The 26,720-nt window shown below is 39.8% G+C and overlaps 1 protein-coding gene across 1 annotated transcript in view; it reads left to right on the top strand.

Moving 5' to 3' along the window:
- SYN2 (synapsin II) overlaps nt 1-26,720 on the top strand; it is a 260,118-nt gene that overhangs the window by 22,491 nt on the left and 210,907 nt on the right. The window lies entirely within an intron of this gene.

The raw sequence follows: 26,720 nt of genomic DNA, 5'->3' as shown, positions 1-26,720 counted from the left end.
AATGATGGACAATATCTTTCCACCGAGAAAAAGCTTTACATTTGTTCTTGGCAAAATATTTTGGAACTTAATAAATTAAGTGCTTGAGTATATTGACAACATGAGGAACAATGCTGCACTGGTAAGAAAATTAGCCAAATGACCTAATATCTTTAATTTTTATGGTATTCTATGGTATTAAGCTACTGCCAAAGCCTTTCACTTTTGTGTGATCGTGCCTCAGTTCAGGGGTGGCACTTGATGACTTCTTGAGGTCCCTTCTTACCCTATGAGGTCCCTTCTTGCCCTATGTTTCTATGATTTTGGGGTTCTATAAGAGCATAGTCTTGAATCAGGAAATAACCTTTTTGCTTATGAACCTAATTTTCAGTCTTATCTTATTGAGGCCTTTACTTTTTCTGTTGCTGTTATTCACAGGCACATATTTATTTTTGTGTTTTGTGCTCTAGGACAGCGATGGGCAACCTAGGCTAGAGAGGGGGCCACATGAGTGTCCCGCCTTCATTTCAGTGGGCCGCAAGTTTGTTGTAAGCAAGGTGGTTTCCCAGGATAATGAAGTTTTGCTAACTGCGCTTGCATACCTAGAATTTGGAGGGCACGTCCTATTGAACCATAGCAGTTCTTTGCACAGGAAGTGCATGGCTCTGCAGTCAGTGTTGTGTGCAGTCAGCATGCACCACACTTTGGCCATGTCTATATTATGTGGAAGATCAACACTGCCATGGTTTATCTTCTGGTGTTTGATTTAGCTGGTCTAATGAAAACCCAATAAGTTGAACTCAGAGGGCACCGCTGTCGCCTCCGGTACTCCTTCTCTACACCAGGAGTAACAGAAACTGACGGGCATTTGCTGCCATCGGCCTCCCACTGTCTGGATGGCGCTGAAACTCAGTTTAAGTTGAGTATCTTAATTTGACCGTCTGCTGTAGTGTAGACCAAGCCTTCATGTGTCCTTGCTTTACATGTGTGTCACTTTAGTAATACTGGTAGGGAGGAAAAAAAAGGCATGGACAGAAACCAGTGGAATCTGGCAGCCCTGTGCATAGGCAATGGTAAACAAAATGTCTTATGGACCACACATGGAACCTGCATGTTATGCATCTTAGGGCCTGCATGCGTAGCTGGAAGATAATACATGTGTGGCAATTTATACTTACAAAACTCATCACTTTTAATGTTTTTGCATATGCATATTTAATTATCTGAGCCCATAGGTAATAGTAGGAAAATGCTATCTCTAACTGATCACACAAACAAAAATTTGTACATTGCTGATATCCATCATACATGTGGGAGGTATGCTAGCTGAGCCTAGGTGTTTTTAACTTTTTTTTTTTGGAGAACTGAAAAAGTACTAAAAATAATTGGGTCAAACAAAATATTGTTAACCTGAAATAAAATACTTCATTTGATTTAAAAATGTAAAAATGATACTACAACAATCCAGCAATTTCAATAGGAACTGACTAAATATTTTTCAATTCAAATCTGAATTTGTGAAAATTTCATCCAAAAAATTCTGAACATCAGTATGTGGTGAGGTGGTATAATACAATACATGGGACTTCCAAATGCATGCTTCCTATTTGTATGGTATTGCTGTGATTTTTTTGTTTAAAAAAAAAAAAAAAAAAAAACTTAACATTTCATTTGCTTGAAGTTACCTCATGTATGTGCAACTTTGGTCATGATTGATGCTTTTGCTCTTACTGTACATTTGCTACAGTGATACCATAATTCTTCAGGCTAAATACTGGCATGGAATGGTAAGTGTGTGAGTTGGTGACATTTGAGTGATCTCCTAAATTGTTGTTGCACTGTCTGATGTGACATTTTCATTTGGATTTATGTAGAATCAATACCAGCAAATCATAGAAACTTGTGCTCAGAAACCTTGGTGTTGCTCAGTCTTCTGAAAACAATTATATTAAAGTGTGTTCATTGTAAATTATAAAGTAACATTGCAAGCTGTGGGATTTGATTTGCCGTGATAGTACAGGTATAATCATAGAATCATAGAATAATAGGACTGGAAGGGACCTCAAGAGGTCATCGAGTCCAGCACCCCCGCCCTCAAGGCAGGACCAAGTTCCGTCTACACCATCCCTGACAGATGTCTATCTAACCTGTTCTTAATATCTCCAGAGAGGGAGATTCCACCACCTCCCTTGGCAATTTATTCCAATATTTGACCACCCTGACAGTTAGGATTTTTTTCCTAATGTCCAATCTAAACCTCCCCTGCTGCACTTTAAGCCCATTACTCCTTGTCCTGTCCTCAGTAACCAAGAGGAACAAATTTTCTCCTTCCTCCTTGTGACACCCTTTTAGATATTTGAAAACCGCTATCATGTCCCCCCTTAATCTTCTTTTTTTCCAAACTAAACAAGCCCAGTTCATGAAGCCTGGCTTCATAGGTCATGTTCTCTAAACCTTTAATCATTCTTGTCGCTCTTCTCTGTACCCTTTCCAATTTCTCCACATCTTTCTTGAAATGTGGCGCCCAGAACTGGACACAGTACTCCAGCTGAGGCCTAACTAGTGCAGAGTAGAGCGGCAGAATGACTTCACTAGTTTTGCTTACAACGAGTTTTGCTTACAACACATAATATAGTAGTCTAATCAGTTTATAGATCTCCTTTGTTTTTGCTTCTCTTTATGTAACATATATCTAAATTAAGGTTAAGGTTCTTGAACTCCTGACTGAGAACAGTGAAATAGAGGTCCCAGCTTGGTGAGTTAAATGTATGCAACTAGAGATCTGTCTTCTTGCCATGCAGCAATTTCAATTTCTTTTTGTATAAAAAGGGATGTTAAAAATTGACTAATAGGGTAACCATATAACTGCTGAGAATCTGCAGTGAAAGATTTATACTACAGAGCCCTCAGAGAAGCTTCCCCAGGAGTGGGTCTGCCAGTCCCTGCTGTCCTGGCTCTCTAGGAGGCTTCCTTGGAGTGGAGTGAACAGCCCTTGCCTGGCTCCCCCTGCTGCAGCAAAGCCTCCTTCCCGTCAGTCAGTTGCTGCCTTGTCTCAGTGAAGTTGTCACCCCAGGAACCGTCTGAGTATAACCAATACTGTTAACAGATAAGCATCGGCTTATTGGTTAAACAGTTAATTGGTTATACTCTAACATTACTAAGCAGGAGTAGCATTCAGAAAGGGATGGGGTTTCCTACTGCAATTAAATTTATCACTTACAGTACTACATTAGGCTGCACTTTTGTTATGCTTAAAGATGACTCTAATCAAATCTACTTGTTTTACAGTATTTTGACATTCTTTTTGCAGTTTAGTAGTTCCCAGGTAAGATAGTTGTAAGTCATTAAAGCGATTCTGTATTGCAACCGTCAACATTTTAAAGGGCTTTTTTTTCTTTGACATACGAGTATTGCAGCTGTAAGAATATTCAATGGTGGACAAGGGTAATTGTTCATGTACCTTTCGGTACCATTGACTGTGAGGTATTGTTGACATGCTTAAGGTATTTTATGGAATTAGACGGAGTGGACTTTCATTGGATTTGCTACTTCCATTCTGAGATTTCCCATAGAGTGAAGTTACTTACTAGTGGCATACTTTCTGAAGACCTTGACATGAAGAATTCCATCTGGTCATATATCTTATTCAACATGCATGTGATGTCACTACGGAGAGTAATTCAAGTTTGCAGATTCTGTGTCAGATACTGGTACTGAGCCTTAATTCTCCTTTTAGTCAAGTTCAGGTTCTAGAAACCTAATTTCTGACCCTCAGGAATTATATAAAAGTGGCTTGGTTGTGACTCAACATGTATAAGTAGAATCTTGCTTGCTAGAAAGTTTCCTTAGATCACTAGAACGGACTACACCAGCTGTTAAATTGTATATAACTTTTTTATCAATGTGTTTTGAACTCAAGTATTCCATGAGTATGCTTGAATTTATAGACCTCATAGCCCATACCATTATCTATGAAGGCTGATCAGTAGTTTGTGACCATTCCTTTCCAACTTGGATTGCACAAGGATTATCTCTGGTGCTAGGAGTAGAGCTATGTCTGAAGTCATGTAGGAGCTCCAACTAATGCTGAATAAAATTATTTTTTCCTGAATGGAGTAGTCTACTTTATGTAGCACCTGTGCTCAACTTTGGCATGTTCCTAATCATTTGGTGCTGTTGGGAGGTGATACGTTCTGATTGATCTCCAGTAGACCACGAGTCCACATTATACCATCCCAAAGCAGCTAAATTCACCGGGGAAGCTCTTGCTATTAGTCCTTGGTGTTTCAACTCATTAGGATTGATTGCAAGGCTCTCATTTGAGGTTTTCTCTTGACACACTCCAATTTTCCACATCTTTACAAAAATGTGGCAACCAGAATTGGACACAGTATTCCAACTGAGGCCTCCCCAGTGCCAAATAAACTGGGACAATTGCCAGTCATATCTTCAGGTTCTGGAAACACTCCTGTTAATATACCACAGAATGGTATGAGCAGTTTTTGCAGTTGCATCAAATTAACTCCTGTTCAATTTGTGATCCACTATAATCCCCAGATCCTTTTAAGCAGTACTACAACCTAACCAAATATTCCCCATTTTATGGTTGATCTATTTGATCTTTTATATGGTTAAATGAAATACTTTGCATTTGTCTTCACTGGATTTCATCTTGATTTCATACTGATTCTCTAGTATGTCAGAGTCGTTTTGAATTCTTCTTCTGTCCTCCAAAGTGCTTGCAACACCATCACCAACTTGGTGTCATTTGCAGATTTTAAACATGTACTCTCCACTCCATTGTCCCAGTCTTTTATATTTTCATTAATTAGTATTGACCCCGTTAGACGTGGTCTCCCAATTTGGTAGTAAACTTTGAATATGGTCTTTCAACTAGTTGTATACCCACTTCATAGTAATTTTATATAGATTGTATTTCCTTAATTTGCTTATGAAATTATCATGTTGGGACTGCATCAGAAGCCTTACTAAAAACACAATATGTTATGTCTTCTGTTCCTACCCCCATTCTTTAGGCTAATAACCCTGTTAAACATGGAAATTAGGCATGATATGTTCTTGACAAATCTATGCTGTTTATTCCCCATAACTCATTTATGCTCTAGCTGTTTAATAATTTGTTCTAGTATCTTCCAAGTATTGAAGTTGGGCTGGCTGACTGCGTAATTCCATAGGTCCTCTTTGTTCTTCTTAGAACATAAGAACAGCTATACTAAGTCAGACCAAAGGTCCATCTATCAAAAGTCCAGTATCCGTCTTTTGACAGTGGCTAGTGCCACATGCTCCAGATCCTTGTGTTATGAGGAGTAAGTGACACTTCTTTGTTTACTTCTCTGTAAAAAGGGAAAAAATAACCTGTTAGGCTTAGTTATTCACTTCTTACCAATTGCTGTTATTCAAGAAAGTTGTTCAAACTGATTTTTAAGGGTCAGTTGCTATGCTAGGAAGTTTATCTTTGATTTGCCAATTTTCATTTTAAAAAACAAATCTTTGTTGCAATCTGGATTTAGCAGCATGTGCTAGAAACAAATGTGGGTGTTAGAAATGGTTAGTGTGACAATGAACAAACTGAAAGATATAATGCTATATCCAACTAATATAATACCACTGTCCAGTATAAAGGTTTTGTTGTAGTAGTTCATTCTGTGACTGGAGGAAGTACCTTTTTATTAAGATGATTATCCTGGCTTTCTTACATTTGTTTTACAGATTAATAACCATTTGTATTTATAAAGTATTTTGTTATTTTTCTATATTAGCATATTATAGCAGTTCTACCAGAAGAGTGTATGTTCAGCTCACTTTTATGCCTCAATTCTTTTCCACAAAAACAGGTAAGTATTCTCTGTTTTACAATGTCCCCTGAGATTAATTTTATTTCAAATAGAAGTGCAAGTATGACTAAAACAAAATATAGGCCATCCACTGTCATCAGATATTTCAGCTGTTTCTCAATTCACTTCAATAGGAGCTACATGTTTCTATCCAAGGACAGAATTTGCCTTGTTGCTAATTTCTGAACTAAAACCAACCTAATCAATGAACTTACTTTAATATTTTTGAGACAGATAGGAAGAAAGAATTGAAAATACTGGAAACCTTGACTCTGACTCATTTGAGTCTGAGAACCTCTTTCATTATGCAAATGTGAGGCTGTGATTTTTTTTTTTCAGCCAATCTCCTTAGAGGATATTGCAGAACAGTTGTGCAATATGAAATGTGAATTTTTAAATTTTAATATTTGAACCTGATCCGAAAATTCCAGTAAAGGAGAGAAACCTATCTTATGATCAGTGCAAACAGCTCAAATATGAAATATTTGCTTGTAAATGAGTTGTCTTCCAATAATTATTAAATGAGCAATAATGATCTTCTCCTGGACAGCTTGCAAGCAGAAGCAAGTCATTTCATCAGTTATTTATTAAGAGGATTTTCTTGGATCTCATGTTGTTTATTTTGCGTTTATTGTCATCATTTAGATTCCTTTTGGTCTAAAATAACATGGTTCTTAGTCCTACCAGACTATGTGTGGTTTTTTTTTTTTTAAAGTTTTTCCTGTTACAGACTAACTCGGCTATCCCTCTGAAGCTTTTGAATATGCAAGGCACTGCATTCAGTTGTATGGAGTGGAAATCCATATACACAAAGTAACTCATCCAAACGGACATCATCTTCCTTTCCAAGTGCAAACAGATGAACATCATATCTAAGGGATTAAGGGTGACTAACCCACTACCATCTACATATCCCACAGACCACAGCCAGAGATTATGCCACACTCTCGCAAAACACCTCAAGAACTACCTTATCAGCATTTTATACAACAAGCAGAAAAAAATCAAGGAGGAGCTCTCAACATTAGAAACTATCATAAAATACCAAGCTTCCACACACACTTCATTTTCTCCAGACTTTACTAAAATTGAGCAAATCACCTACAAGGACCACTTCATCTCCTTTCAGAAGAAAAAGGACAATAAACTATCCAAACTGCTACATGCATCAAGATCTCTCATTCTAAATAATTTCAACTCACTTAGCAACATTGTCAATCTATCCAACCACTCTCATAGCCCAGTAGAAGAATCTGTCCTATCTCGAGGACTCTCCTTCTGCCCCACTGCCCCTACGAATATGATTCAGTTCTGTGGAGATCTGGAATCCTATTTTTGCCACCTCTGCCTGAAGGAATATTTCCAATACACTGTTGTACAACACACAGATCTTGCTGCTCCCCCCCGCCAGTTCCACCAGAGGAAGGCTTCTATGGGGACCCCCGCTAACAGCCATAATGAGTCATGATTTCTACATCAACTGCTTCTGCAAATGTGCTCGAGCTGACATTGTCAGCAAACAACAACATATAACACATAACCTGAGTCATGCAGAACGCAATGCTATACGTAGCCTCAAAAACAATCCTAACATCATAATCAAAGAGGCTGACAAAGGAGGCACTGTAGTTATCATGAACAGAACAGATTATGAACAGGAGGCAACCAAACAACTCACCAATATCAGATTCTACAAGCTTCTCTCCTGTGATCCTAAAGAATACCAAAAAACCCCTTAAACAACTGCTCACGAAGCTCCCTGATGCTACTCAAGACCAAATTTACACTAACTCCCTGCCTCAGTCTCTGACCAGGAGTTTTTTTTTTAATCTGCTACCCAAGATACATAAACCTGGAAATCCTGGAAGACCCATCATCTCAAGCTTGGCACACTTACAACAGAATTATCTGGCTATATTGACTCCCTCCTCAGACCTAATGCAACCAGCACTCCTAGCTACCTCCGCTACTGACTTCTTGAGGAAAGTTCAAAACATCAGTAATCTACCTGAAAATACCATCCTAGCCACTATGGATATAGAAGCCCTTTATACCAGCATTCCACGTGAAGACAGATTACAGGTCATCAGGAACACCATCCTCGATGACAGCACTGCACACCTTATTACAGAGCTCTGCAACTTTGTATTCACCCACAACTACTTCCCATTTGGAGGCAATTTGTATCTTCAGGTCAGCAGCACAGCCATGGGCACCTGCATGGCACCACAATATGCCAACATCTTTATGTCTGACCTTGAAGAACCTCAGCTCTCACCCCCTAATGCCCTTACTTTACTTACAATACATTGATGACATATTCATCATATGGATCCATGGAAAAAAGACTCTTGAAGAATTTCACTAGGATTTCAACAACTTCCAACCCACCATCAACCTCAGCCTGGATCAGTTGACATGAGAAATCCACTTCCTTGACACCACAGTACAGTTATGTGATGGACGAATTTCTACCACCCAATACCGGAAATCTACCTACTGCTACACTTAGCATGATACCTCCAGCTTCCATCCCAGACACATTTCTCGATATATTGTATACAGCCAACCCCTAAGAAACAACCAGATTTGCTCTGATCCCAGAGACAAAGACAAACACCTACAGGATCTATATAGAGCATTCCTAAAATTGAATTACCACCTGGAGAAGTGAAAAAACAGATTGACAGAGCCAAAAAAGGACCCAGACATGAACTACTTCAAGACAGACCCAAATGAGAAAACAACAGAATTCCACTTATTACATACAGTCCACAACTTAAATGCCTCTAACACATTATCCACAATCTACAACCTACTTGGAAAATGATCCCTCACTCTGAGGCCTTGGGGGAAAGACCTATTTTTGTGTATAGACCACTCCCCAACCAACACAATTTTTTCCAGTAAGCATGCTACACAGCTACATCATAAACATCCAGGAACCCAACTCTGCAATCAGCTCCGGTGCAAGCTTTGCCCACATATCTATACAAGCAAATTCATTACTGGACCCAATCACATCAGCAACCAAATCAGAGGCTCATTTAACTGCACATCCAGTAAAGTGATCTATGCCAGCAGTGTCCCCCTGCAATATATATTGGACAAACTGGACATGCGTGTGTGTGCGTCAGCTTACATTGTAAGAAAAAACTTATTTATTTATTTATTCCACAATTTCTCACGGCACCCCTGACGATGGTCTGCGGAACCCCAGGGTTCTGTGGAACCTGGTTGGGAAACACTGCCCTAGACACTCATTAAGGGATCTTCAAGTTGCTGTTTTGTTACAGAGCAATTCCACAAGCCAAATACACAGAAGGATTGGAACTCCACTTCATTCACAAGTTTAATTTTCATGCAGATGGTTTAAATCATGATATTGGGTGACTGGGACATTATCAACCAAACAAACAATGAATGTGCCAGTGGTTCTCGATGTCTGTATAGAATCTGATAGAAATGTAGCTGTGTTAGTCTGGTGTAGCTGACCATACCATAGTCCTGGTTTTTTGTATAGAATCTGTTATTACTCTTCCTCTCCAAGTGCAAACTAATGGTTCTTATCAGCCTCTTTTAACTATCTAGTCTTTAAGGTGCTAATAGACTCTCTGTTTTTCAGCTGCTTCAGAGGGGTAGCCGAGTTAATCTGTACAGGATAAACTTAAAAAAACAACAACAAAGTCTGGTAGCACTTTAAAGACTAACAAAACATGTAGATGGTATCATGAGCTATCATGGGCACAGCCCACTTCTTCAGTTGACTGGTTTTTCAGTTTTTCCTGTTACAGACTGGCTCGGCCTCTTTTTCTCCCCCCACTCCTCCATTTTTTTCCTTCTCTCTCCCCTTTCTTCCCCCATTTATTCTTGGTTCTGGACATCCAATACACTGGTCATTTGAAGAAATGGGCTGTGGCCACGAAAGCTCATGATTCCATCTACGAGTTTTGTTAGTCTTTAAAGTGCTACCAGACTATCTGTTGTCTTTTTAAGTTTTTCCTGTTACAGACTAACTCGGATACCCCTCTCAAGCTTATGGATCTTAGTGTAATTGTAGGGCTTTTTAATAGAAACTAATTACATTGAGCTGTTTCTTTAATAGTTGGTATGATGTGCCATATTAGCTTAATGCTAATATCTAAGGCCTTGTTTAAACACAAAAGTTATACTGATTTGGCTATCCCTGTCTTGGTATGCCCCTTGAGTGAAGTGCTTTTCAACTTATTTACATGTGTGGGCCTCCTATGCAGCTCTTTGTTTTCTGTGGGCCACATCTGCACAATATATATAATACCTGTAAATCCCTGAGGCTGTGTTCTGATTGGGTGGTAGGTTGAGAACTATGGCTGTAGTGTGTATGGAGTAATACTGATATAGAGCTTTCAGGATGGCTCATACTTAGTGTGGTACAGGGAAAGTTCCAGTGTAAAAAAAAAACCTCACTACCTCCCCTGCAAAATAATTATATCTGTACAGAATCTGTGTGTAGACCTGGTCTGCAACATACAATAAGTCCAGATAGTTGTAGTAGTTGCTGTAATTATATTCACAGTTCAGCAAAAGCCCCTTGTAATGGTTTCTGTACACGCCATTTTATGTGAACTGATTCCAAGATGTATAGGGCCAGCATGCTGTAAAATCCACAAAGAACCCTGCAAACAACAATCTTTACAAGTCAACAAGATGAATCATTAGGGATATTTATATTTCTGTGACTATTCAAAAGCTTTGTAGAAGATGTGTGAATTTTTCTATGTTGTCTTTATGGAGAATACTGTGACGTATAAATCCTGAGAATTTATTACTGACTTCTTTCCATGGGCATAGCACTGTATAAACATGAACAATAAAAAAAATCTTTCCTTCCCATTGGAATTCCATGAATGAAAAACAAATAAACCAAAAAAAGACCACAAGCAGTCCCCAATCTAACTCTCCACTTCTCTGATGCAGTACGGCAGTATCCTAGAATCCATTACAACTGGAAGGGACCTCAAGAGGTCATTAAGTCCAGTCCTTTGCCCTCACCGCAGGACCAAGATCATCATCCCTGATAGATGTTTATCGAACTTGTCCTTAAATATCTCCAATGGTGGAGATTCCACAACCGCCTTATGCAATTTATTAGTGCTTAACCACCTTGACACCTAAGAAGTTTTTCCTAATTTAATGTAAATAATGGCAGTGAGATTCCAATCTTGAAGTTAAACTGCATATGGGATTCCACTGAAAGGATTGGAAAGCTTGACTTCTTGCGTAACACACAGGGTAAGCTTTGTTTGTCTCTAATTTTGTGATCTGTACTGCTATGAGGTTTTATACTATAAGGCTGAGTTTGCTTTTCAAGTGAATATTTGATTTTGAGGAGGAACTGTTTCATCTCAACTTGGTTCCCAGAATTAAAAATGAAACTGCAGGACGTTTGATTATAGGGCTAGACTGCATGCCTGATGGTACTTTATCCATATGATTCAGAGTGTGTTGGCCCTCAGAGTGTATTAACATATTTTCCTAGTATTTCAATATTTTCCTAGTATTTCAAAAGAGGGAATAGGAAGCATAGAATTGGACTCTGAGGGTTTCTCTACAGTGTGATTAAAAAAACCTGTGGCACCGAGTTTCAGAGACCAAGTCAATCCACAGGGAGGTAAGGTCTCAGAGTACAGGCTTTACTATTTTTGGCCCCAAGAGCCCAAGTCAGCTGACCTGAGCCAAATGTCAATGCCGCAGGTCTTTTACTGCAGTGTGATCCTACTTTTAGACAGTGGATGCAGAGTGGAAAATAAAAGCTGTTAGTCTTGTGAAGCTCATTGGCTGGGGAGGGTTTTGTGATTGATATAGTATTAATCTGTATTTTTGACTAAACAAGCAATGAAAGTGCAGGATAAATGCATTTTTATACATTTAAATAAATGTCTGGATACATATGAAATTAATCCAGAAAAGCACATTCTCATATGCAAAATTTGAACAGATTGTTCACAATATTATTGTAACTAATGTTTTCTGGGCATTGAGCAATCTCTCTCTAATGTGTGTCTGTCTGTGAGTATGTTTGTTCAAGAACTCCTATTAAAAGGATAAGAGCTAGGGCTACCAAATTTTGTATGTAGCGTCCTCTTAACTTAAAGCTAGGTCAGGGTTTGGTTATGCCAGGACAACTGTTATCCCAGGACAAGGACAGTTTTCCATTACATGCAATGAAAGGGGCTGCTGAATGCAGGGATGCAATATGAGACTGGCCACTGAGGGCAGCGAGCCCGTGGGAGAGAGCTATACTGCAGAGTGTCCACTGGGGGTAGCTGCACCACTATGGGAGTGGCCAGTAGGGCTGGGAATCTACCATTTTGCCTTCGAGCACACCGGTAAGTAGCCGCCTTTCCCCAAATCTTTACCCCCATCTCTGGTCACAGTGCCAGAGGGGAGAGGGATTAAAAGAAGGAAACAGGCCCCTGTGGGGCATGAGAACAGGCCCCTGTCTGCTGGAGGAGGTCGGGGGGGGGGGGGGGGAGGAGAGCAGGACCCTGGAGGAGAGCTGCAGGGAGAGGACAGCCATAGGGAGATGGGGGGTGGAGGGAGGAAACAGGCCTCCACCCTGAGCCCCTCCTCACTCCCCAACCTTTACTCTCGCTCCTCCCTCATCCCCAGCCTCCTGCACTTGCTCCCCGCCCCCCCATCAACGAGGGCCTGCCCTGAATGACCTGGGCAATGCTGGATAAGTCTGGTAGTTAATAAATTAGAAGTCCAAATGTTGGAGGTTGAAAGTGCTCTGAAAATGAAAAAAATTAGCTGTTATTTAAATCCGTCTTACAGAAAATCCCTTTTCTGGGTTGAATCCAGTGTGATAATTCAGCTGCTGCTCATTTCAGATAAAACGTGTGTGGGTGGTTACACTACAGTAGACTATAGCCCTTCCTTCTGTTATTGCCTCCAGTCATTATTCTTACACCCACACATATTCTCTAGCTCCATACACAGTAAAGTAATGAGTCTGACTCTAAGAAGATCTGTGAAATACATTTTTGTGTGTTCAGGGAAAAACCATTTTGGATTAAAAAGCAGATGCAATTAGAAACATGAAAAAAAGAGTATCAATGTTTGACACGCAGGCTTCTTGGCAAAGGGTCCCCTTTTCTTGGCAAACAACTCAACTCAAATCTGAGGGACACATTAATGCAAGTAAAATATTTATCCCTAAAGAGTTATATGTAAGATCTCTCTAGAAAACTTGCAACTTTTTTTATAATAATCGTGAAATGTATGTATGGGTAACGTGTAAGGAATAATTTATTTATACTGAAAGTATACTTAATGGATTTGGGATAGAAGTTAGTCAAAAGGGGATGATGTGTTTAAAGTGGTGGCAGGAGGGAGTTTTCACTACGCCCTGTTTAACCAGTGATGTGTAATGCAAGGCTTAGAGTTATCTATTTTTGCCCCATCCCATATCTTTAAGTGGAAAAATATCAGAGAAAACTGCAAAAATGAAAACTAGTTGGAGGTGTATGACAGACAATTGGTTTGCATATGGATAAAGAAAAAATACGTAGGATATGGACTAGGAATGTATCAGAGGCAGCAAGAGAGAGGGAAACTGGAGCCACAGCTGGGGAGCTGGCTTAAAAGCTGGCTCCCCCCAGCACCATTTCTGCAGTGCTGCCTGCCCCACCATCCCGCTTCTGCCTCTCTCAGAAGCAGCAGCAGGGGGGAACATAGGGGAGGCTGCCGCGAAGCAGCCCGTGTCTGTGGTTGCTGGGCTGGCCAGAAGCAGAGGCTGCTCTGGCAGTAGCCCCTGTCATGAGCAAGAACTGTTGCCAGAGCAGCCTCTGCCCCTGGCCAGCCTTGGCCGCTGTGAATAGGGTTGCTAGGGTCCCAGCTCATGCTGCGTCCTGAACCTACTCCTGCTGTGGCTCTGCCTTTTAAATGTAGTAAGAGTCGGTGCAAGCCAGAGCTGTAGCGGTCCAAGAGATGGTGCAAGCCAGTACTGCCGAGTCCTGGCTCACGCTGGCTCTGGGAGCTACCCCCGCTGTGGCTCTGCAGAGCACCTCCCCTTATTGACTGATTGTGGAGTTGATTCAAATGGTATCAACTACATGAGTAGCCAGATACCTGCTTCTTAACATCCTTAATAGGGAAAGGTACTTTGTATCCTTTCACTGAAGAGACATCTTGGGTAACAGGGATGTTCTCATGAAGAATTACATCCTGGTTCCTATGAAACTAGCCAGCTTTGCAACCAATGGAACTTTGTGGGGAGTGGAATGGGGGGGGGCGGGCGGAGAGGGAAGGGGATATTTACACGATTAAATAGAAAAGGGTAACTCTTTGTAAGTGTAGATTCAGGTTTGTTCTTTATTATTTTGTTTGGTATTGTAACCTTTTGTTTTCACTATGCTCTCTAGTTTCTAATTAATTCCCCAGTATTTCTTAAATCTGTTTTTTCTGTTGTAAGTACTGACAAGTACTTGTGATCTTTATAGGAGCAGTGATTTAACATAAAACTAGTAAACTTGGATACACTGCTCCTCTGGAGGCAGACAATCTCTTATTTCTGTGAGTAGCTAGTGTCGGGGTAAGCTATCAAAGGGCAATATTCAAAGGGGATCTGAGAATTAGAGTACTTCTGTAATTAACCTGCAAAGCAAGTACAGGGTTGGCATAATCTAAGGAGAGTGCTTGATGGCTAACAGGCTGGTGTCATTAGAGAGCTGACACCCAGTCACAGTGGCATAACTACTTCTCTCTGGAGACATGGGGTAACAAGGTGACTCATTGTCCTTGGCATCCTGAGAGCAGTTACAAAATAAAATATTTATTTGTATTACTGTAATGCAGGGGTGGGGAACCGAAGGCCCGGGGCCTAGATGCGGCACCCAGCTTACCTGGCTATAGCCCCAAGGCTGAGACTCCTCGTCCCCCCCCCCCCCCCCACCATTGGGGAGTCTGCACTGGCGCTCCAGCTCCCGTTGCCATCCCACTGTGGGGTTGGAGCACACACAAAAGAAATATACTAGCCTGGGCCCCCCCTAGACTTTGGTGTACGAGGGGAATGTGATCAGTGTCTTTGTCCTTCTCATTCGGGGCCACATCAGTGAAGGTTTGGTTTTTCTTTTTTGCTTCTCACTTGTGTGTAGTTCCCGACTGATTTTTCTGTGGGTCTGTAGCCACCAACCCAAAAAGGTTCCCCACCCCTGCTGTAATGCATAGGAATTCTAGTCATGGGCTAGACCCTGTTTCACTAGGCTTACATGCAAATATCAAGACTTTAGAGAGACAAGTTTGGTGAGGTGGTATCTTTGATTGAACCAAAAAGATTACTTTATGTATCCTGGCTCTCTAATATCCTGGGACCAACATGGGTGCAACAATAGCACATAATGCCAAAATTGTCTATTTTCTGTACAGTTCAAGGGTATATTTAACTTGTATTGCCTTGAAGGACAATTCTCTTTTTAAAAGGATGTGATGAAACAAAGATAATAATGTTTAATCAGTTAACTGATTAAATGGGATTCACATCCCTAGTTTTGCAATATATTCTGCCAGAAACTAGCTGCCAACTTTTGTGTATTTTGAAATGAGTTACCTTGCTGGTGCTCATTTCCCCCTCACTGCCCCCTATTTCACAGGAAACCTCCATGTACTGTTCCCTAAATTCTCCAGGTGTGTATCAGGTCTAACATTTATTATCTTTGTACATCAGTCCCCCAGTAGTTTGTACATCAGAGGAGTTTGCAGAGGGAAGAGGTAGCATTCTGAATCTTGGGTCTTGCAGATGAGTTTCTAGTCAGATAACTCTGCATGCAGTCCAAATTAGACCAGAGCCTAGCAACCAGGGCAGCATATAGGCCCTTTAATAGTAGTGGTTAATTAATGTTGCACAGTGTACTAAAAGGTGTGTGTTTTAAAAAAGCATTGTAATGGTAATTCCCAGTGAGTGCTTCTTTTCCTATCCTGCACCGGTTTATTCACTTGCTCCTGGCTAGTCATTTGTCTGTTAGTAAATGTTGTGTATCATTGTAAATAATTGCAAATGTATTAGAATACAATCCCCCCCTCATGTGTTTCGTCCCCTTTTAGTCTTTCGCACCTGGTTTAGTGTAGAGTGACAAATCTAAGTATTCACTCAGAGGTGAAATGATTTCACTCTGGTTATCAAAATGTCAGTTGAACACATTTTGCCTTTTTTTATAGCAGCTTTGTAGTTTCATGAATTGCAATGAGTGTTTTGAATACAAGTGTATCATGTTCTTGGTAGGAATACTTATACTGTGGTAAAAAAAGAGCTGTAGGCGCACCAATGCACGATTCATCTCATTGCAGTGCCACAGTCTTTTACTCAACTACTTTAATATATGCTTTAATGGTATTTAGCTGTTTTAAATATTAAAATAATTGACTGAATTTTAGGTAGCCATCACCTGAAATTTTGCCTTTGCAGCTCATTCTTTTAATTATCATATAGAGTTTGAACATTTGTACACTTATTTCATGCCTGTTTCTCCCTCAGAATAGTCTTTTAACATTAAAAGGCAAATAGTTAATTTAAATATAATTTTAAAATACAGCATACCCTTGATCTCTCATGTTCTTGTGGGATGTTAAACCTTGTGGTAGGTGCCCTTGGTGCTGAATTTTTCTTAGAGACAAAGATATATTAAACAAAAATGGAATCTTTCCAAGTCTTTCTGTTATAGCAGGTTTAAATTCAGTTAAATTCTTTCCTGATATTGATTTCAATAAAAATATATTTACCTTGGGTCTGATACCACAAGCCCTCTCAGCTATGACAATTGGAATGATGAACTCCCCTCCCCCTTGATATCAGAGTTTTGTGTGTAGATAGTTTTGAGGCATGGACCCTTTGTGATCCTCCCAAACAGTTTTCTTGCTCTTATGTTGTCAGGGCTGTTCCCCACTCTGGCACTCGGAGTGCAGAAGGTGGGGGTCCTCAAGAGACCTTAAAAATACCTTGCCTCTATAACCAGTGGTTCTCAAACTTTTGGCTTGTGCACCACCAGGCTCAGTGCAAACCTTTCTGCAGACTACCAGTTGCTAATGGAAACTCATTAATTACGTTGTTACCCCCGAGCCATTTTGCTAGTGCTGCAGCTAAGGAGAATGGTTTTATTTAAATTATTAAACAGATTAAGTGTTTTAATTTTCTCAAGTTAGTTTATCAAACTTCATTTTAACTAAAATAAAATATTAATTTATGTCCAACACAAAAGGTTTCAATGTTTTCTTTATTTATGCCTTTTTCAGGTCGAGGGCCACTGATCCACAGAAAAATCAGATGGGGACCGCACAAGTGAGAAGCAAAAAAAAAAAAAAAAAACCCTCCTCCAAAAACCTCTACCCTCACTGATGTGGCCCCCAGCTGAGACACCTCACTCCTCTGGCACTCCAGCCCTAAGGAGCGAGGGGAAGGGTGGAGAAAGTTAAAAAAATCTTTAATACAGCATATGCTGTTTCTCAGGGTTGATATGTTGTACCCACATGTCAAGGACCCTATCACTCCATGGAACTTGAACATGACCCTCTGTAAGTTTATGGGTGCCCTGTTCTAGCCTATAGCAACCTGCCCCTTGCTGTATCCCTCGTAGAACATGGCCTTTCTAGTAGCCATAACCTTAGCCAGGATTCTCGGAGTTCTGGGCCATATTGGACCTCATCTGCTCCCTTCGGAAGTTTCCCTCTACCATGACACAGATGTCATATTAATATAACAAACACACACAACTCTTAAACTTTGTTCTGTAACCTTTCCCCTTACCAAAAAGAGGTGACCAAAAATATTCTGGCTTGTTTGGTACTTTGTAGGGGAAAAAACGGTCTTGTTTACTGGCTTATTCATTTCAGTGAAGTTAATATGGCATGTCAGAGTTTCTGGAGATCTGAGTTTCATTGTTTCTTTTTTTTTTTTTTTTTTTTTTAAATCAAGGTTGATAAACTGTTATGTGATTTGTGTCTAAATCTCCTAGTCAGCCTTGAAACCTAACCCTTTTTCTTGAAGAGACCTCTCAGGACTAGGTCTTATAATTCCATGTGTCAGCCAGCTGTCACTGGACACAGAGCAAGCATGACCCATATAAAAACCTTTATGAGTCCATGGCATGATATTGGAGTATTTGCACGAAGAGTGTTTACGTTAATGTAACCAATTATCTGATTAGTATCAGAAAAATGTATGTATATTTATTTATAAAACCAATGTTCTATGGTGTACATTTTTCATTCTGTGCAGATAAGATGGAAGCCTAGTGCACTTATGAGGGAAAAGGAATTTTGCATGCACTCTTCAAGACATAAATGATACTTCCTCGATTTCTAATACATCAGTTTGGTACTGTTGCCTTATGTAAGATTACTCATGAAAGTTACCACTTTTAGGGTTGACAGATCCTTTGCCCCAGGATCAGGCACAGTATTTAATTATTCTACAGTTGGGAACCATAATGTACCCAGCTGCAACACTCACAATATAGGAACTCTGTATGTTTACAAATATAGTTTATTAATACATTTAGCACAGTCAAAATCACCCTAATTTTATAATATAGATGCAGAATGCACATCTGTATTTCCATATCATATACTCGTACCATTTCTTCTAAAACAACCTGAGGTGTTAACCATCATCTTCCTCTTCACCTTCCCCATCAGCACCTGTGGCATCATTTTGTTACCTGTGGCCATCATTAATTAGGGAATAACTTGTTTTGCTTTATCCATATTGTTAGTAATTTCTATGAAGTGGGTCTTTTTATGCACTAACAATGACTTTAAGTAATCCTTGGGAAATAGCAGAAATTGCTTGGTTCTGCATCAAAGTAGGATACTTTGGAGTAAAACAGAAATATGGATTAATAGAATCAGAGGGTGGGAAGAGTCCTCAGGAGATCATCGAAACCGACACCCTGCCCAAAGCAGGACCAACCCTAATTAAATCATCCCAGCCATGGCTTTCTCAAGCCAGGACTTAAAAACCTCTTGGGTGGGAGATTCCACCACCTCCCCAGATAACCCATTCCAGTGCTTCACCACCTTTGTAGTGAAATAGGTTTTCCTAATATCCAACCTAGACTCACCCCCACTGCAACTTGGGACCATTGCTTCTCATTCTGCTATCTGTCACTTCTGAGAGAAGTCTCTCTCCATTCTCTTTGGAGCCTCCGTTAAGGTAGTTAAAGGCTGCTATCAAATCCCACCTCATTCTTATCTTCTGTAGACTAAATAAAGCCCAAATCCCTCAGCCTCTCCTTGTAAATCATGTGCTTCAGCCTGGTAATCATTTTTGTTGCCCTCCCTGGAACTAATTTCAGCTTGACACTAATCAGAAACAGGGAAATAGTTGTTGGTTGCAACCTGGGCAACGGTGATCATGAAATTGTTCTGAAAAAAGGAGAGCAGCAAAATATGGGCCCTGGACTTCAGAAAACCAGACTTTGATTCCCTCAAGGAACTGATGGGCATGATCCTCTGGGATGCTAAGATGATGAAGGGGAAAGGAATCCAAGAGAGTGGGCTGTATTTTAAACAAGCCTTATTTAAGGTGCAGTAACAAAGGTTAAGATTCCATCTGCTAGAAATAACTGATTTAGTCTGAGCCATCATCATGAATACTACTTGAAGTAGTAGGACATAATTCCTATACAATCTTTGCTCAGTTGTTGTTCCTTTTTGCAGAATTGGGGTACGATGCAGAACTTCGTGGTTATAACATTTAAAGGAAACTAGCTCTGGTATTGCAACAGAAATGTTTGAAATCTACAGATGTTTCAATACTTGCCAATGGGCTGTATTTGTGAATGTTTAAACTCTGATTTTTCTTTAAAATATGTGGTCTGCTAATTATGTGTATTTTATAGCAAGCATCTGCTACTAGCATATTTAGCCAGACCTAATTGAAACTCTCTTTAGTTCCCATTTTTCATAAACTGCTTTCTGTGTTGGATGTAAAAAAAGATATTTATTAGAACTTGGGGAAAGATTGGCATGTGTTATCAATATCTATTTAAATAAAAATGTTCTAACTACTGGGTTTGAAATAAATCTTTTCATGTCCCCAAATGTCAGCAAAATTGGCAAGCTGGTGAACATATTGCTGCCTTGTTTATCTAAATTATTCATATACTTTACATTATAATGGATGTAAAAAACCAATTCCAAGACAGCTGAGAACGTTATTAAGAGTTTTAGTGGAAGTTTATCACATACGGGATTTAAAATACAGTAATCTTGCATAACAAAAGTTTCAGAGCGGTAGCCCTATTACTCTGTAGCTGGAAAAACTTAAAAATAATAGACAGTCTTAGATACTAACAAAAACTGTAGATGGTATCATGAGCTTTCATGGGCACAACCCACTTCTTCAGATGAATCTTTCTATTTGTTGCTTAAGTTTTTCTTGCACAACAAATTATGCTAATAAACTAGGGGAAGGGCTGCCAGAGAGAAGAAAGACAAGAGGGGTAGTGAGCCAGAGATGCATCAGTTCCCCTTCACCATTCACGTCATCCAGCTTCAGGAGTGGCTTCCCTCATCTTGAGCTGATAAAAAATGGTTGAGGGGGAAATTGCAAAAAGAGCAATTTCTGTCCTTCATAACTTTCCATATCCTCTGTTAGGTGGTTCCCTGGTCCTTCTCAACAGGTGACCAGAGTCCTGAAACATGACTTCATTGGTAGGCATCTTCAAGTATCAGTTATATCCTACTGATATGTCCTTATCTCCTCAGCCTTGAAATGCTAACCTTTCAATATGTTTTAAAAACCCAAACCTTGAGTATCTCATTCCAGATAAGATTATAGATTCACTATACTTAAAATAAATATATATATTTATTTTATCAGTTAAATCATGCTGTGACTTTAATACAGGCAGTCCCCGGGTTACGTACAAGATAGGGACTGTAGGTTTGTTCTTAAGTTGAATCTGTATGTAAGTCGGAACTGGCGTCCAGATTCAGCCGCTGCTGAAACTGATCAGTTTCAACAGCAGCTGAATCTGGACGCCAGTTCCGACTTACATACAGATTCAACTTAAGAACCCCAGGCATCCCTAAGTCAGCTGCTGCTGAAACTGATCAGCGGCTGATTCCAGGAAGCCCGGGGCAGGGGCTTCCTGTAGTCAGCCACTGGTCAGTTTCAGCAGTGGCTGAATCAGGACACCTGGGGCAGAGCAGCTGGGGTGCTGCTGGGTTGGTCCAGTAGCACCCAGAGCGACGCTACGGGACCAACTGGCAGCGCCCCAGCTGCTGTACCACAGGCGTCCGGAGCAAAGCCGCGGAGCACGGGGGCAGCGGGATAGCCCAGACGCGCCATGGCTGTCCTGCTGCCCTCGTGCTCCGCGGCTTTGCTCTGCTTTGCTCCCCGTCTCCCTGGTCTGCAGACCAGGGGGATGGGGAGCAAAGCCGCGGAACACGCTGCGTGTTCTGCCGCTTTGCTCCCCGTCCCCCTGGTCTGCAGACCAGGGAGACGGGGAGCAAAGCAGAGCAAAGCCGCGGAGCACGTGGGCAGCGAACAGCCCAGACGCGTCTGGGCTATCCACTGCCCGCATGCTCCGCCGCTTTGCTTCCTCTCCCTGGTCTGCTGGAGACCAGGGAGACGGGCGGATCCGTGTAACTCGGAGACTGCCTGTAATTGTTTCTTTGTTTTACTTTGTATTGAATTAAAAATGTGGATATGTTTAGTACTTGCAAAATGCAAGACTAATGTTTATATGGCTTAAGCTGTTGCATTATGGAGCAAAACAGTTTGTAGGTTGTACCAGTACTAATTTGAACCTGTCTAATCTTCATTTTCTATGGTGCTAGTATAATTTCATATTGCTTGTTTGGATACCGGATTAATAGGATTAAGTAACGTTAAGCTCATTTTCAGTGAGCCAGCATTTGTACTTGTGTCTCCAGAGGAGAAGAGTTAGTAGCTGAAACCATAGCACTATCTAACTAACATAATTTTTAACGCTTTCTATATTAACCACTCTGAAATATATGTGCACATTTGCTTCAATGTGTCTAGACTACCTGTTTAAGAAAATGAAGAACATAATCTTTATTTACTTGTAAAATATGCTGTAATTTTAATTTTCGGCCAACTAGCCATTTAGTTTAAAATTATGATGAAAAAAAATGTAACTATCTTTTCAAGTTTGTTCATATTTGAATTTATGAGAAGTAAGCCTATTAGTATATTGATATGCAGATGAATTCAGCCTTGTTTTCTGTTACATGCTCAGCAAAAAATTATAGAACTCTTTGGTAGCAGAAAACATGATAGACTACCTTTATACTATGAAATGTAAATATTATTGGTTTTGTGTTGAACAGTGTGTTATCTGTACAGCTGGTTGGAATATAGTAAAATAATTACATGATAAGCTTCAGAATGGTTTTCAGTTTCCAGGATTCATTGTTCCTTTTTCCATTCTCTTCCTTCAAATTATCTTTGATATTTTCACATTTCTAATTGTGTATTTTTCATTTTTTCCTTTTGTCCATCTTAACCTTTTTTGTCTTCCCTCTTTTTTCTCATGTAGTTTTGAAAACTGACAACTTCTATGTTAGTTTTTTTTATTTTGGAAAAAAAGGGGCTGCTTCTTTATGTAACTAGCTTGTTATTAGTAATAGAATATTCCCATCTTAAAAAAAATCATGGCTACCAAGACATGATTCCTGAAACTGGGGCTACGTCTAGACTACAGAGTTTTATTGGAAAAAGGTTTTCTGATTGTTTTTTTCGGAAGAGTCTTTTCCAAAATTTGGCTCATCTACACTGGGTCAAATTTCGGAAAAGCCTTCTCTTTCAGCAGATCCCTTCATCCTCATTAAACAAGGAAGACGGGACTTCCAAAAGAGTGTGTCTGCTCTTCTGCAAAAAATGTCAGAAGAGCAGATGCGTTCCGTGGACGTGGTGGAGAGGTATCCTGGAAAAACGCCATAGTCTAAACATAGCCTGGAAGGGATATTTTATTGAATGGAGGTCTTCTGTAGGCCAAATCCTACTGTTCTCACTAAGTCCTCATTCAGGATGCATCTACACAGCAGGGCTTAATTTGAAATAAGCTACTCAAATTGAGCTATGTCATTGTGTAACTTATTTCAAAATTGGGAGCATCTACACAGCACTTATTTTGAAATAGCGCACTCTTCCTCTGACTTCCCTTACTCTTCATACAATGTGTGTTACAGGAGTCAGAGTAAGAAGTCCTCCGGCTTGATGGTATTTCCACATTATTTCGAAATAACTGCGTGCTGTGAAGACGCGGACTAAGTTATTTCAGAATAATGCTAGTTATTTTGAAATAATGTTGCTCTGTAGACATACCCTCAGTGAAAATTTAGGTGGATATTTTCACTATTTAAAAACTGTAGTACTAAACCCTATAAACTTTTCAGTATAAACAAAATTATTAAGTCTCCCATTTTATAGGTGACTAAACAAAAGCACAGAGGATGAAGTCACATAGTTGAAAAATTAGGTACATGTTTGGAGCAGCTGCCATAGGGCCTACCTAACCGCGTGACCTGAGGAAGCTGCCCCAAACTGTCCTATGGACAGATGGCTCTGGCTATTTTCTTTCCTTTAATGGTCTTTTCACTGCAGCTTTTTGTTTATTTTCATAACCTTTTCTCTGTGTGCAAAAGGTTACGATTTGCCCAACAGATCTGAAAGCATGTTTATTAAATAAGTAAGGAAAAGAAGGTAGGAGGTACTGAACACTTAATAACAACCTACTCCTGTTCCAAGAGAGTGCTGTACCTTGATCCCACACTCAGTATTTATTTCCACGTTATAGGTCTGAACTCACACTTCTCCCAGAGTAGAAATCTGCAATTTACCCCACTGGTCTACTGGATCACCAAGTACTATACCCCTATTTCCCAGAACCACTTTGCCTTCAGCAGGTTTAACTAGATTAGGCTTCTACTATGCGTTTTTCTACAGGGACTGTAACCAGCTGACAAGTGCCAGGACATAGCACAGACGGTTTAAAAAAAAAGTATGATTTATTCATCTATAAGAACTTAGAGAGAGATAAGGGTTTAAAATAACAAAAGTCTATATGCATTGGCTGGAAGTTAACTGGGGAAGTTTAGGTAGGAGCCCACTTAATCCTAGTACCCAGCATGTGGAGATAAGGACAGTCTGTTTCTCTGCAGACTTTTTGTCTCCCTCTCCCTAGAGCAGCACTTCCCAAACTTTTCATTGACACAACCTCAGGATGATGGAAGGATTTCTGCCATTTTTAAGAGCAAAAGATGTGAGGACAAAATGGCATTCTCCCCACATAAAGGATTGCTGTGACCTCAACTGGGGTTGTGACCACTAGTTTTGGAACAGGTTTTAGCTGTTTTCAAGCTCTTTCTTTGAAACCTCTGTCCCAAAAATCCTGCTATGCCCCCCTGTGTGCCTTTCCGTGGTACTACAGCATCCACAGACCTGAGTTCTTCAGTGCCCTACAACCCAACTAACCATAAGCCCATAGAGATATCTATATTCATTGTTATGAGCATTGTACATAACTCCCACTTTTTCACACCGCCTTTCTATACATTTGCTTAATACCATCAGTTACTACAAGTATTAGAGGCTTAACAGCTCTAACTTATTATATGCAATCCATGTTTGAGCAAACATTTGATTCACAGTGAATCTCAAAACAATATCTTAGTCTAGGCCCTCCTGTACTCATAGGGTACATGTACACTTGCTCCCTAGTTAGAGCTAGGGATGCAAATGTAGGCGACCAAAATTGCTAATGAAACAGTTACTTTGAATTAAACCTCTTGGTTTGAACTAATGTTACTCCTCATTTTTTGAGGAGTAACGTTAGTTCGAACCAAGGGGTTTGGTTCGAATTAATGCATCCCAGCACACACTTTCTGGTTCGAATCAGCTGTTGAGTGGAGTAATGCGCCGGCGAGATCATGCTAATGAAGCACGGGATATTTAAATCCCCACTTCATTAGCAATTTCGGTCGCCTACATTTGCATCCCTAGCTCAAACTAGGGAACAAATGTACGTGTACCCCACAGCTAATAGCTATAGGAATCTCAATTGGGGAAGGATTAGTTCTGCTCATGGTAAAACTTGTAGAGGAATCAAGGGAGGCATGTTGGTATCTCAAAAAGATATTGAAGGGGTTCAGAGAAAGGCAATAAGAATGATCTAAGGCCTAGAAAAAACACATATGAAGTAAGATTGAAATAGCAGGATTATTTCCCTTAGGAAGAAGATGAGATGGGACATAAATGTATATAAAATAATCAAGGTGGATTGATTTAATTCAAGGTGATTTAAATCATGACTTAAATCACAAATAAATCATTGATTTAAATCAAGTTTTCCGCTGATATTTCTTCACATATTTCTTAAACAAAATGATGCAAATCTGTTCACTAAAACATGTTAATTTACAACTCAGTACAGTATTTAACAACATCTAAGAGAATATAGTTTGTGTAATTATTTTAGATAACTTGATTTTTATTAGTTCAGGAAATAGTACATAGTACTCGTTACCTGTGGAAAGCTGCATACGTGTAGTTGTCAGAAGGCGCTGGTGAGGTGTCCTGACAAGTTTCTTGCTCTGTCAGTAATGATAACCCTTTAGCTGCATGCATGTTTGTGTGTTCCCTTTGTGTGTTGTCTTGGCTTTGCACAAGTAGCCAACACAGCACACTCCAAGAGAGCCCCCGATGATCACAGAATCAGGTAAATCACCCGAGTGAGATTTATTGTACCTTGTAGACTCTGAGGATGTTAAAAATCTGTGCCAATGACAATGGACTTGGCTCAGTCAGTAGCATGGGATTCACACTGCCCCTAGGCCAGACAAATTAAGTCAAGGTACCCCAACATTTATAGATTGAGACAATCTATGATACACACCTTACATATCATCTTATGTGTTAATGGCATGTTTGTTACCTCCCCCTTGTACTTTCCTCCTGACATTTCAGACAAAACATTCCTGTTTAGTACTTGTTGTTGTACTTTCACTCCTGATATTTTGTCTGAAACATCAGTATTCATCACTTTTTGTCCATCTGTTTATCGTTTGCTAGGTTGGAATGTCATTGTACTGTCTAGGTGAAATGTATTTACATGTTCCAGGTTTTAGCGGTGCTAGCAGAACTAGTGCCGAATTCATCTCTCAGACACTGACTTGTAGGCAAACATCTGCTTTTGACAGGGTCTGCCTGTTACTCATAGTATAACTCTTGCTTACTTTGGCTTTTTTAATGTGTACGGTATATACTGTAGTTTATGGTTTACACCAGAGCCTTTTTGTAGGTATATAGAGTAGGGGAAAACAGGCTGACAAAACTTTGATTTACCCTTCATTTAGTCTTCATCACATAAAATCTTTTATATGAACATTGAGAAATGCAGTATCTTGCCATTTTGTTTTATATGCATTTTAAATTGAACCAGTCCACAAGCCTTATAATCTAATGTTGAGCCTGATTAATATTATTTATTATAACATTTTGGTATTGTACAGATATGTCTGTTTCAGCATTCATTAGTCTAAAAGCCTGTATTCTCAGTTTATATGTACATGTACAAAAATATATGTTTTAGCACATTATACAGTTTCCAAAAAAATCTAATGCATATATAGTGTTTAATTTATAAGGTGGTTCTCCTGAAAATTGTTTTTAACTGATATTTTATTTGGTAGAATAGATGTTCATGATAATGTAAATAATTTGTTCAGGTCTTCCCATTTGTGAATATGCTTCACAAAACCACCAAGTGTCTAGGGGACTGCAACAGTAAATTTTGAAGTATATCATTAACATTTCTTTCTGCACATCTGTGTAAAAAAACAAAACTCCAACAACCAATGCTCTGAATGTACAAAGACTTA

The sequence above is a fragment of the Pelodiscus sinensis genome, chromosome 11, assembly GCF_052426305.1.
Source record: "Pelodiscus sinensis isolate ZL-2025 chromosome 11, ASM5242630v1, whole genome shotgun sequence".
Lineage (NCBI taxonomy): Eukaryota > Metazoa > Chordata > Testudines > Trionychidae > Pelodiscus > Pelodiscus sinensis.
Note: the sequence above shows the minus strand (reverse complement) of the source record. Positions and strands in the feature narration are given on the sequence as shown.